Consider the following 11,596-nt stretch of genomic DNA (forward strand, 5'->3'; position numbering starts at 1 on the left):
CAAGGTGATGGTATAGGGCTGGGGTGCCTTGCCAGACACGTCCTAAGGCACAATTCCAAACCAAATGGAAATTCTGAAGTTCCCCCCTGGCTTTAAAGCAGGCATCACAGAGCAGAGAGTCCAGTCCTTGTGTTGTCCATCTTAAAAGAACTGGTTACAACCACATAGTATTTAGGATTGGGTGCCCCAGCAAGCTGTGTTTCAATGAACCCAGATGTTTCTGAGTGTGTAAAGGTTGAGAGGTGCATATCACTTATACTGGCTTCAGTTTCCTGTTGATGCCCACACTGGCACCTGTATCTCATCCTAGGTGGCAGCCTCAGGTCTCCCAAGCTCCTGGCTGGCTCCACCTGCACCTGCCTTTCCCAGGCTACTGAGAACTTACATCTGAACGTACAGCTGAGCTCAGCACCTTCTCCCCAGCTTCTCCTCTTCCTGGGCTCCCTAACCCGAGAAGAGCATGGCCAGTCATTTACTAATTGCTCACCATGTGCTAAGCACTGATAGGTACTCCATATACATTAACTCCAAACCAAGGTAGATATTAGAATTTCCATTCTATAAATAAGGCTATCAAGACTCCAAGAATGGAAGCAGCTTGCCCAAGGTCACCTAGCCAGCAAGGATTGAAACCCAAGCCTGGGGCCCGCAGCACAGTCCCTTCACTCTACCACACTACCTAGCATCATGCACCCAGCAGACAGAGCCAGAAACACACTCACCGTCCAGGACCTGGATTTGTTGCATTTGATATTTGCACCTTTTTACAGAGAGGATCTATATATTTCATCAGCTGTGAACAACAACAAAAAGAGTATGTAGGAATTCCAAAATCCTGTAATAACAATGAAAATCATGGTAAGAGTCATATTTTGGAAGACTGTTTTCTGGGTCAAAACCTTACACTAAGCGCCTTCCCTCCTGGCCATAGTGGGGGACTTAACTTGTCCCAGACAGCTCAGCTTTGCAGAAAAGGAGCATCTCCCATCCATTCCACAGGCAGCCGCTTCCTCCAGTCCATACTTCAGAGACAGAGGCACTCAGCTGCTGTCTCTCCATTCCTGAGGGTACAGTGACCCCATGTGGCCAATTCCAAATGTAGCCACTTGATGGTCATTGGGCTGTGACTGCTGTTTTGTCACCATTTAAACAATTCTCCAGTTGCTGTTTTTTGCTGGAAGTTTTGGTTTCATTCCACTGAGGAGGAGAGGCAACAGAGGCAGCTCGGACTGCGGAGGGCGGGGCTGAGCATGCAGGGACAATGTCCTCCTAGCATGCGGGCCACAAGAACCCTCCAGCTCTGAAGGTGGGCTGAGAGCGCCCCCTTCAGGCCACATTGGAGGGGCAGCAACAGGTGATTGGGATGGCTGGCCTAAAGCCTTGTAGGCCCCAGCCTGGCTGCTGCATCGCAGAGAAAAGAGAGACAGATGAGACCAAGGAAACTCTGCACTGAGTCACCCCCAGACTCAGGAGGTGGAAGTGGGGGGCTGTCATGTGAGAGTTGGAGGGCCCATGGGATTATCAAAGTCGTGCCCACATTTTATAAAAACAGCAAGGGCTGAGTGTGACAAGTTCTCTTCTTACGGCCACCCACTAATATGCGTGAGCCAGTGAGGAACTGCATCCAGCTGCTGCCAATATATGCCGACTCACGGGGGCTTCAGCTAGGTCGGGGGTGTCTTTCTCTTATATAATCTGAAATGTCTCAGAAGCAGGTGGTCCAGGGCTGCTATGGAGGCCCCACCATGTCATGAGAGACCCCAGTGCTGTCTTCTGCATCACCAGTCCTAAAACATGGCATTCATCCACAAGGCTACATCACGGTCACGATGTCTGTTTCAGCTTGCCCATCACTCGGGAGTCCCAGGCAGGGAAAAGAAAGAAGAGGGAAAGCTCCAACGCCAGGTGTCAGAGGCATAAGCTTCCCTTTCAACAGCATTTCCTGAGGTTTCACCCAATAACTTCCTTTTATTGTATGGACCATTGGAACTGTAGTTTGTAAGCTGAGCGTATTCCTAGAAGGAAGGGGAGAATGAAGGTGTAGATTTCTAGAGGCCTTACCCGTCTGTACTGGGGATAATAACAGCTACCATTTCTCCGGAGCTTACTATGTTTCTATGAATTTATCTATCCTCACAATAACCCAGGCAGATGGAGTTGTTATCCCATTTTACAGGTGAGGCAAGTGAAGTTTAGTGAGCTGAGGTTAACTGAACCACACCTGGTAAGGGCTGGGGACAAAGCCTGAACCTAGCTCTCACTGAAATCCCATGGTCTTCACCTCATAGCACCCAACAAAGGGCCAGAGAAACAGGACTCAGGCTTTAAAAGCTATGTTACAAAGCCGCTCTCCCTTGGCGTGGTAACCACCGATACTGCCTTGTAAATGGAGAAAGCAGCATGAAAACATGCGTTTAGAGGAAGGGGCTGTGGCCGCTGTCACCATTATTGGGAAGGACGGAGCACTGTCCTGGGTCTGTATCCAGTAAGCAAGTGTGCCCAAGAGTTCATTTTCCCAGACCCTTAATCCATCCTCTGACCTGCTGTCACTCTTACAGACTCAAGGAGAAACCTTCCACAGGACCATGGAACTAGGTGATTTTGGTTTCACCATGATCAGTAAAAGATAATCAGTCCATCATCTTTTACTATTTGTACAGCTGTGTCCAGGATTAAAAAAAATCGTTTAGATGTACAAAAAAGATGAATCCTTTGTCTTGAAGGTCTCCAGTATTTTTTAATATAAAATATTTTAAAGTATTAGCCACTCAGGAAAGAGACCCGAGGACAGAGAAACTTAAAGCTAGAGTGTGCGACACAGCGCCACCTGAAGATCAACCGGAGGTGAAGCAGCCGGCTGTGTAGGTCAGCCGGGAAATTGGTTGAGGATAGGATCTTCCAGTTGGCCTCTTTGACAGAGGGACTTCCAACTCCACCTAAGGCATGTGACAGTGGAGACACATCTAGGGTAGGCGTGCTCCACAGTGACTTGGCCTATGCTTTGTTGTCTTGAAGACATTCATCCTGGGATCTCAGCCAAGCCTTGTCAATGTCGCTGATGTATCCCAAATCTTTGGAAAGCAGGGAAATCCCTGCCTGCAGCTCATATGCGGGCACTCCAGCCCTCTGCAGTACTGCAGAATGTCCAGCAGGTGGCGCAGAAGACAAGGGCTCGCCTTATCCATTTCCTGTCCTTTAGAAGGAAATTTGACCAAAATGACAGCTCCCTCCTTTCTTCCCTTCTTCCTTTCCTTCCTTCCGTCTTCTCCTTCTCTTCTGTCCCTCTCATTCTTCTTTATTCCTTGAATCATCAAGTATCCATAAAAGCCTGCAAGCGGAGCCCTGTGCAAGATACTTGGGTGATGAATTAGGACAGGGTCCCTTGCCTTTGAGAAACCTGGAGTATAATAAAAAGTAGAAAAATAAACAACTGAAATGCAGGAGGTGGCACAGGTTTTGAGGAAACAGTGTCCGCCTTGAGCAGCATCATCGCAGCCTGCAGGTTCTGGAGTCAGACCAACCTGTCTCGTCTGTCTTCTAGTCGCGATTCCACACTTGCTGCAACCTTGTGCAAACGCCTTAGTGTCTCAGAGCCTTGGTTTCCTTATCTGTAAAATGGGGATTACAATAGATTGCCCTGAGATGCGCTCATGAGGTTGGTATAAAGGAGTTAACATACCTAAAACATTTAGCACATGTAAAAAAGCCCCCAGAACATTATTTAAAACATGAAACTCCTTCATTCTTGCAGGCATTAATTTATTCTACAGACATTTCTATGCCAACCATGTGCAGCAGGCTGTCCTTGTTATTATGGGAGGCACAAAGTAAATAGAAGGAATACTCCTGTGTGCAGGGATTTGCAGTCAGGGTGAATAGTTCTTCAACATCTTCTTGAACACTTTTCTCCACGACAGTCAAAACCAGCCTGGACTGAAAAGAGAACAGAGCAGCCCAGCTGTTAATCTGGCTGGGAGGACAGACTCCGATAAAGCCAGCTGCAGCATCCACAGAAAACGCCGTTTCTCCCAACATCAGCCTGTAGCTGGAAAATGCCAGGATGATCTCCCTTGAGTGACCACGGCCTTCTCACCAATCACGCCCCAGACGCACTTTGCGCATCCCTCTTTTACTATGAAACCCCAAATGCCTACCCCTCCTTGCTCTTGCTGACACCCAAACCATAGTCGATCCCACTTCTCCTAAGACTACCTTGGAGACAACAGCTGGCAGAGGACAGACCCCACTTTCCCAGACCCTCATCAGAGTCTCCAGGGGGAGCCCAGGTCTTCTAGAAGGGGCTGCTTCTCTCCCCACCTCCCCCCGCCGGTGTGCAGCTTCCCCAGGCTCTAGAGAGCATCCTCCCTCACCGAGTCATGCCAGTCAGCTGCATTTTGTCAAACCGAGGGGTGCATGCTGGCCCTCAGCAGATGGAAACTCACTTTTGCAGGCTCCCTGATCGTGGGGTGCGGGCCTCCACCTCCTCAGAGGGCCCTACAGGAAACCTTGGCAGGGAGGAAAGCAAGGGAGGAACAGGACCCACCTGGAACCCTGACTGAGGCAAAGGTGGTGGAGGAAGGTTCAGGGCAGTGGCTGCAGTTGTGTGAATCAGATGCAGCCCCGGCAGGGCTTCTGGTGCCCAGACTGGAGCACCCCAAGTGCCCCTTGAGCTATGAGCATCCAGCGAGACTGGACGTGCACAGCCTTATGGAAGGCTGTGGCATCGAACCACTGAATGAGAGACGGTCTCTGCTAGAATCTGCCCTTCCCTCCTTCCCTCCCTCCTGCCTTTCTTCCTACCCTCCCTTTCTCCCTTCCTCCCTCCTTCTCTCCCTTCCTCCCTCCTTCTCTCCCTTCCTCCCTCCTTCCTTCCCTCCTTGCTTCCTTCCCTCCTGCCTTCCTTCCTTCCCTCCTGCCTTCCTTCCTTCCTTCCTTCCCTCCTTCCTTCCTTCCCTCCTTCCTTCCTTCCCTCTTTCCCTCCCTCCCTCCTTCCTTCTCTGTCTCTCCTTCCCTCCCTCCTTGCTTCCTTCCCTCCTTTCCTCCTTCCCTCCCGCCTTCCTTCCTTCTCTCCTGCCTTCCTTCCTTCCCTCCCTCCTTCCTTTCTTCCTTCCCTCCTTCTCTCCCTTCCTCCCTCCTTCCTTCCCTCCTTGCTTCCTTCCCTCTCTCCTTCCCTCCTGCCTTCCTTCCCTCCTTCCTTCCTTCCTTCCTTCCCTCTCTCCCTCCTTCTTTCCCTCCCTCCTTCCTTCCTTCATTCCCTCTCTCCCTCCCTCCCTTCCTTCCTTTCCTCCTTCCCTGCTTCCCTCCCTCCTTCCTTCCCTCCTTCCATCCCTCCCTCCCTTCCTTCCACCCTCCCTCCCTCTCTCCTTCCCTCCTTCCTTCCCTCCCTTCCTTCCTTCCTTCCTCCCTCCCTCCCTCCCTCCCTCCTTCCTTCCTTCTTTCCTCCCTCCCTCCCTCCCTCCCTCTTTCCTTTCTTTCACAAGCATCTTTGTGCAGGAACTGTGTTGAGTGTTGGGAGCAGAGATCAATGCCTCTGGCCAGTCCCAACATCCCTAGGTTTCTGAAGATTTTGTTATGACACAGTGACAGTGGAGGGACAACCTCCCAGGTGGGGTGGCCTCTGGGGGCAGGTGGCACCTGCACAGCCTTGAGCATGGGTTTGAGAACAGCCTAGTGTTCCATTTCTGGGGCCTGAGCCAACACGCAGATCTGGGCCTCTGCAGGCCTGTGAGGCTGGTTCCTCTCAGCTGGTGTCTTGGTTATTTGCTGGGCAGTTGGCGACTGCTCCTTCAGGCCACAACGCATGCCACTAGGCCCATGTTAGGGACCTTAGGTCTCAGGGGTCTGTGGGATACCACGCCCATCACTCTACCTGGAAATGGAGGGGTGTGAGACACAGCACATTCTCCTTCCTGGCCAGACTGTGGAGGTCTCCACCTCCTCCCCTAGAAATAAGGGCACAGTATGTGTTGTGCTAGAAGTCAAAGCCCCCACCTCAAGACCGGGACGAGGAAGGAAAGGGACCCTGGGGCATGGAGAAATGCATGACTCCCACCTCCCCAGCACCCACCCTACCCTTCTCCTCCTGCCCAGTCCTGAGCCCTCCATCCCTGCAGGGAATGTCAGCTGGGTGCAGGTGCTCGCCCCACATATGCTGTGCTGAATCTTCTGGATGCTCCGGCACTGCCTGGCCTGGATCCACTCTTTGGAGGCCATGCACTCTATGAAAGGGCAGTGGCTGCAGCTGTCTGAATCAGAAGCAGTGGTCCTGCCTGAGACTGTGGTCAGGCCAGAAGCAGGGATCCAGGAGCCCTGGGGCCTAGCATAGGCCCAGGTTAGTGTGCGAGCTTGGCGGTTCTCTCCTTTGCTTTGAGTTCCAGTAAGGGGCTGGGTTGTTGTGCAAAAATTTCCCTTTGGGGACCCAGACATTTCAACCTGCAGAGCTCAGAATTCAGGGCATGGGAAGGCAGATGCTCCAAGTGCACTCCTGGGAACTGGAGTCAGCACGTCTTGGTTTCCAGACCCGGGGGCTTTCTACTGGGGACAAAGTTTCATGCAAAAGTGCTTGATCCCAAGTGCCTCCTGCATCCTGGAGGGCAGCATCCCATTCTTGTAAAGTAGGGCCTGTGAGCTGGCACTAGGCCTTTAACAGCCATGGCAATTTCATATAAGATCAGAAGTGCCTGTCTAGTTTAGCAGGTGACATGCGTCCACCATCACAGCTCCTGCTGCGTCCTTCATGCTGGAGATGCTGGCCACTGCTGACAAAGCCAACCCTCTGTGAGCCCTGTAATAGTGCTTCTGATGGAGGCCCTGTGGTTGGGAGAGAGAAATCTCTACTCAGAGTACCAGTCTATTTCTATTTCAGAATGAATCACTGGCCCTTTAGCTTTCTATCAAGTTCAGCATTTGTCTCCATTACTGGCAGATTGGAGATTTGGTGGAAGCAGTAGCTACATTATCTTTGGTAAGTAGAAGCCCATGCCATTGGGCTCACTCATAGCTTCCATCCCTGCCACCGTGGTGCCAGCACTGGGTGGCCAATGACTCAGGCTGGCCCGTGTCACCTGGCCGAGTCATTTTGCCTACTTGGCTATTAGAAGCCTCTTCTATGGTGGATGCTCTCCAGGGAGCACCACCACGTCATAAGACTGTCATCACGCTCTCTGCCCGTTGCTTCCCTGTGCCCACCTGCATGCCTCTACCAGAACTCCTTGCTCTGGATCTTGCAGCCTTTTCTTTCCAGGCTCCTCTAGCCAGATAAGTCATTTGGCGCTGCCCATGAGTCCATATATATTTTAACTCTGGCCTAGTTTTCTTTCCATGTGAAGTGGATGACCAGGTACTCTGCCCCAATTCTGCCCATTGGGAGGTATCTCCATCGCTGCTCTCTTTCGAGGTCACCCTTGATTGAGGCTGTATGCAGCTGCCGTCTATGTTCAGCTCACTCAAACCTATCAGGCCCCCAGACCATGAAGTAAGCTGGGATGTTTTCTTCCTCCTTTGGTTATAGAGAATCGCCCACACAGCCATGGGCACGAACTGGTAAGACGCACTGGTGCGCACAGTGGCGGAGGCTGGGCTATGTCTGTGTAGTGTGCTGTGCTCTGGTTTTGTCGTGTGAAACCGTAGGGATACCACTTCCATCTTAAGGTGGATTTTTGTGGGCCTGCCTCATCTCGTGACATGATAGGTCTGCCCAAACCTAACTCTTCGGGCAGCTGTGGCTGCATGTCCACTTTGCGCCAAGGTCAAGGGCTCTGTCTCTCGGCATGCTGGCAGTCTTCTGATTCTCCTATCGTGATTTGCCATAAATCCCACAAGCTCCTTTTCTCTGTTGTGTTATTTTGCTATGGTTGCTATAACAAAGTACCACGAACGAAAGACTTAAACAACTGCAGTGTATTTTCTTGCAGTTGTGGAGGCTAGAAGTCAGGATCAAGGTGTCAGCAGGGCTCGTCCCTTCTAAGGGCTGGGAGGGAGGGATGTGCTCCAGGCCTCTCTTCTGGGCTTGCAGATGGCTGGCTTTCCCATGTCTTCACATGAGTGTCCTCCCTGGATGTAGCTGTGTCTAAATTTTCTCTTATAAGTACACCAGTCATATTGGATTAGGGCCCACCCTAATGACCTCATTTTACCTTAATTAACTCTTCTGCAATGACACTGTTTGGGTCACATTCTAAGGTACTGGGATTTAGGACTTCAACATATGAATTCTTGTTCGAGGGGATGTCAGCTGACACAGTTCAGCCTACAATACCCCCAAGGGATCCTGCTAATGTCACAGTCGGCCAGGTTACGTGCTCAGGTGTCAGCGCTCCATGCAACACAGCCTGGGCCCAGGGCAGAGCTCTTTACTGCACTTGGCCCTCCCCAGAGCAGGCAGCCTTTTTATTTCTCCCAGGACACAAGTCTGAGCAGCCCTCCCAGATGTGTCATACGCTGCCTCCAAAACCGAAAGCAGCTTACAAGGTACTGAGCTTCTTTCCTCACGGCAGGTGCCAGATGCAGTGATTTGTCCTGAATGCCCCTCATCCCTGCCTCCCTGGAAATTTCCCTGATGTGGAAAGCCCTGGATCACTGTAAGGTTTATCTCCCATCCTCTGGGGTGCGTGTGTTTTACCCAGGCCTCTGATGTGCTAGCCACTTCTTGCTCATCCAGTTTGATTAGATGCTACCATCAGTGATGTCGTAGATTGAATATGAGGTTCTACAAATCTTCTAAATGGTCCATATCTCTTCCTACTTTAATTATGACAAAGGGCAGGTGGGTCAACATTAGCCCTGGGGCAAAACTATAAATGTACACATTGTTTGTTTCATGTGAAAGTAAAGTGCTTTTCAGATAGAAAACACACTTGCAAAATCAGTGTGTGTATAACATTTGCTTCAGTCCAAGTGACTCTGTCCTAGCAAAGATATAAAAATATATCTGGCACAGCAGATGGCAATGAGTACTAATCCTCAGTTGAGTTTACAGGAGTCTACTCTCATTTTCTAGGGTCCACCAGGAGTTTTCAATGGCAAGACTTGTAAGTTAAATAGATAAATGATGGGCCACAACCTCTGCCTCCTCTAGATATTTAACAGCGATGCTAAATTCTGCCACCCTTCCTGGGACATGATACTGTTATTTACTACAGTGGCCGAGGGGAAGAGGAAAGAGTTTTAGAGGCTTCCGTTTCTCCTCTTCACTGTAATAGCTCTTGCCTCTCCGGCCAAGAATACTCTTAAATGTGTCCCTTCTGATGATATTGGGTACCAGGAAAAAAATTAGGTACCAGGAAAATGACCCACTGTGACCCAAATCCTGACTGAAGCTGCATTTATTACCTGGTCCTCATGTACCCCATTCTAATAGGGGTCCTCATGTACCCCATTCTAGTATGTTCTATGTTCCTGGAAGCAATGTGGATTTGGACCCCCAGAGTCCTTGAAATGCACCACCTCCCTTTCCTGCAGTGTACTGTTATCTGAGCAAACGGTGACGGCACTTTCATCAACGGGAACCCAGCCATGGTACTGCAGGCCCTTCCTCCGGGAGAGTGGTTCTATTCTTCAGTCAATGGGTTCTGGGTCTGAAACCAGCTCAGACATGGAAACCAGACCAAGGGAATGTGAATATTCATGAGGACCGTGCCTCCATGGCTCCTCACCATCACTCCTTATTGCTTTTAGTGGGGCTGAGCGGCTCCCTGCCAGCTATTTTGCCCCGAGAGAGTCACTGCTTTACTAACCTCTTCTGTACCTATGAGCCAGCAGCAGCCCTCCCTCGACTCCCCAGACACAGTGCCTCATCACAGTCATTGTGCTCCCCTGGCTCCTGGTGGTTCCGCGTGGCCTCTGTTGTTTTGGAATTGTGCCATCCCGACAGCCATGAGGGAGCCGAGTTGTGTAGCAGCCTCTCCTGTCATCGTCTCTGGCTTGGACTTCAGTGTGGCTGCTGTCCCTTTCACTAGGATAATCTCCCATCCCCTGGGGTCCATGTCAGTGTGCCAAATCCTGAATCCCAGGAGAGCACGCGCAAATTGACCAGCTCTCTTTTATTCAACACTGCCTATCAGTCCCCTGGATAAAACACCCTCAGATTCCCACCCAGCAGTTTCCTGGCTTCTGCTGGTCCATGCTTGCTAGGACTTACAGCTCCTGGGGGATGTAGTGTTTCCCTCCCCCCACACCAGGCTCAGAACATCCCAGTGGGTTTCACTGGTACTTCACCCTAGCTACAGGCTAAGTGACTAGGAGGGAAGGTGAGGTAAATTCAGCGGGGCATGTGGCGTCAGCCCCTGCAAGAAGCCGCCTTTGTACCATCATCTCCAAGCTACTTCTATAGGTGCAGGGGAATGTCGATATTCAAATTCTTCCCCTGGTTTCAGCTGGTGATTAACTATTTATGCATTTAATCTTTCTTCCAGATAATTGACCAATTTTAGTGATAGCTACCCAATTCCATTGTCCTTATAGTTATGATTTACTCCATATTTCTTAAAGGGCTGATATGCTGCAGGAGCTAGTATGCCATCCCAGTTCATAACCAGCGAATGTTTTAAAAATTGGACTGTCACTTCATGACGAGGCTGTGTTCCATCTACCACCAGTGATGGGGGAAAGTGATGAGTGATCCAGCTGTAATCCCCACTCCTGGTACTAACTAAGCATTGCAGGCTGACTCTATGGAAGCAGATCTGAGACAAGGACTTAGCAGGCAGGATGCTTATTAAGGAGTGTTCTTGGGATTAATACTGGTGGGACTCATGCATGAGGAAGGAAGTGGCTGTGGGCAAAGAGAGAAGTCCAGCTGTCTGCAGGCGCAAGACAGCATCAGCTAGGCTCAGAGCTCAGAGCAACCTGGCTCTTCAGAGTTGTCCCATGTTTAGCTGAGACAGCCAGGCCTCTATGTGATGACTCTGATCAGTCACAGAATGTAAACTTTCCCAAAAAGGAAGAGACTTTGGGTGAGGTGGCCCTGTGAAGGGGCAGACAGCCGAAAGCCACTGCCGGTAGAGCTCCCAGCAGCTGCAGCAACCAGTTTCTCACTGAAGGGAAGGTGGGCCATTGACCACAGTGCCCACCACAGAGAAATATGTTGTAACAGTAAAAAATAAACCTTTGCCACTGAAAACACTGAGATTTGGGGGATGCTTGTTACCACCATGTCATGTAGCCAATCCTGAGTGAAACACCTGACTTCCTGTGAAAGGAGGGGAAGAACATAAAGAGGAACCCATCCAGAAGTATACCCGTGTTCATTTTCAAACACGTTGATTCAGCAGTCATTCCGAGCATACTCGGGTGAGTCAGGTGGATAACTTTGTTTATAATAAACTTTGGTTAGTTTTCATCAAATCCACTGGTTCAGGCCCCAGTCTGTGGACACAGTCACTGGGCCTGGAGGGAGGCCCAAATGAGGACACCAAGGTGGGCCACAGGGCCGGGAGGGGACAGCTTTCTGGGGGAAAAGCCAAGTGTTAAAATTGAATTAAATAAAAATTCAGTTTCTCAGCCACACTAACCACATCGTCAGTGCTCAACAGTGACACGTGGTTGTTGGCTACCACACTGTACAGCACAAATCCAGAGCATGTCCCTTGTCATGGAA

This window comes from Sapajus apella, unplaced genomic scaffold, assembly GCF_009761245.1.
Source record: "Sapajus apella isolate SASKATOON/1434 unplaced genomic scaffold, GSC_monkey_1.0 scaffold89, whole genome shotgun sequence".
NCBI lineage: Eukaryota > Metazoa > Chordata > Mammalia > Primates > Cebidae > Sapajus > Sapajus apella.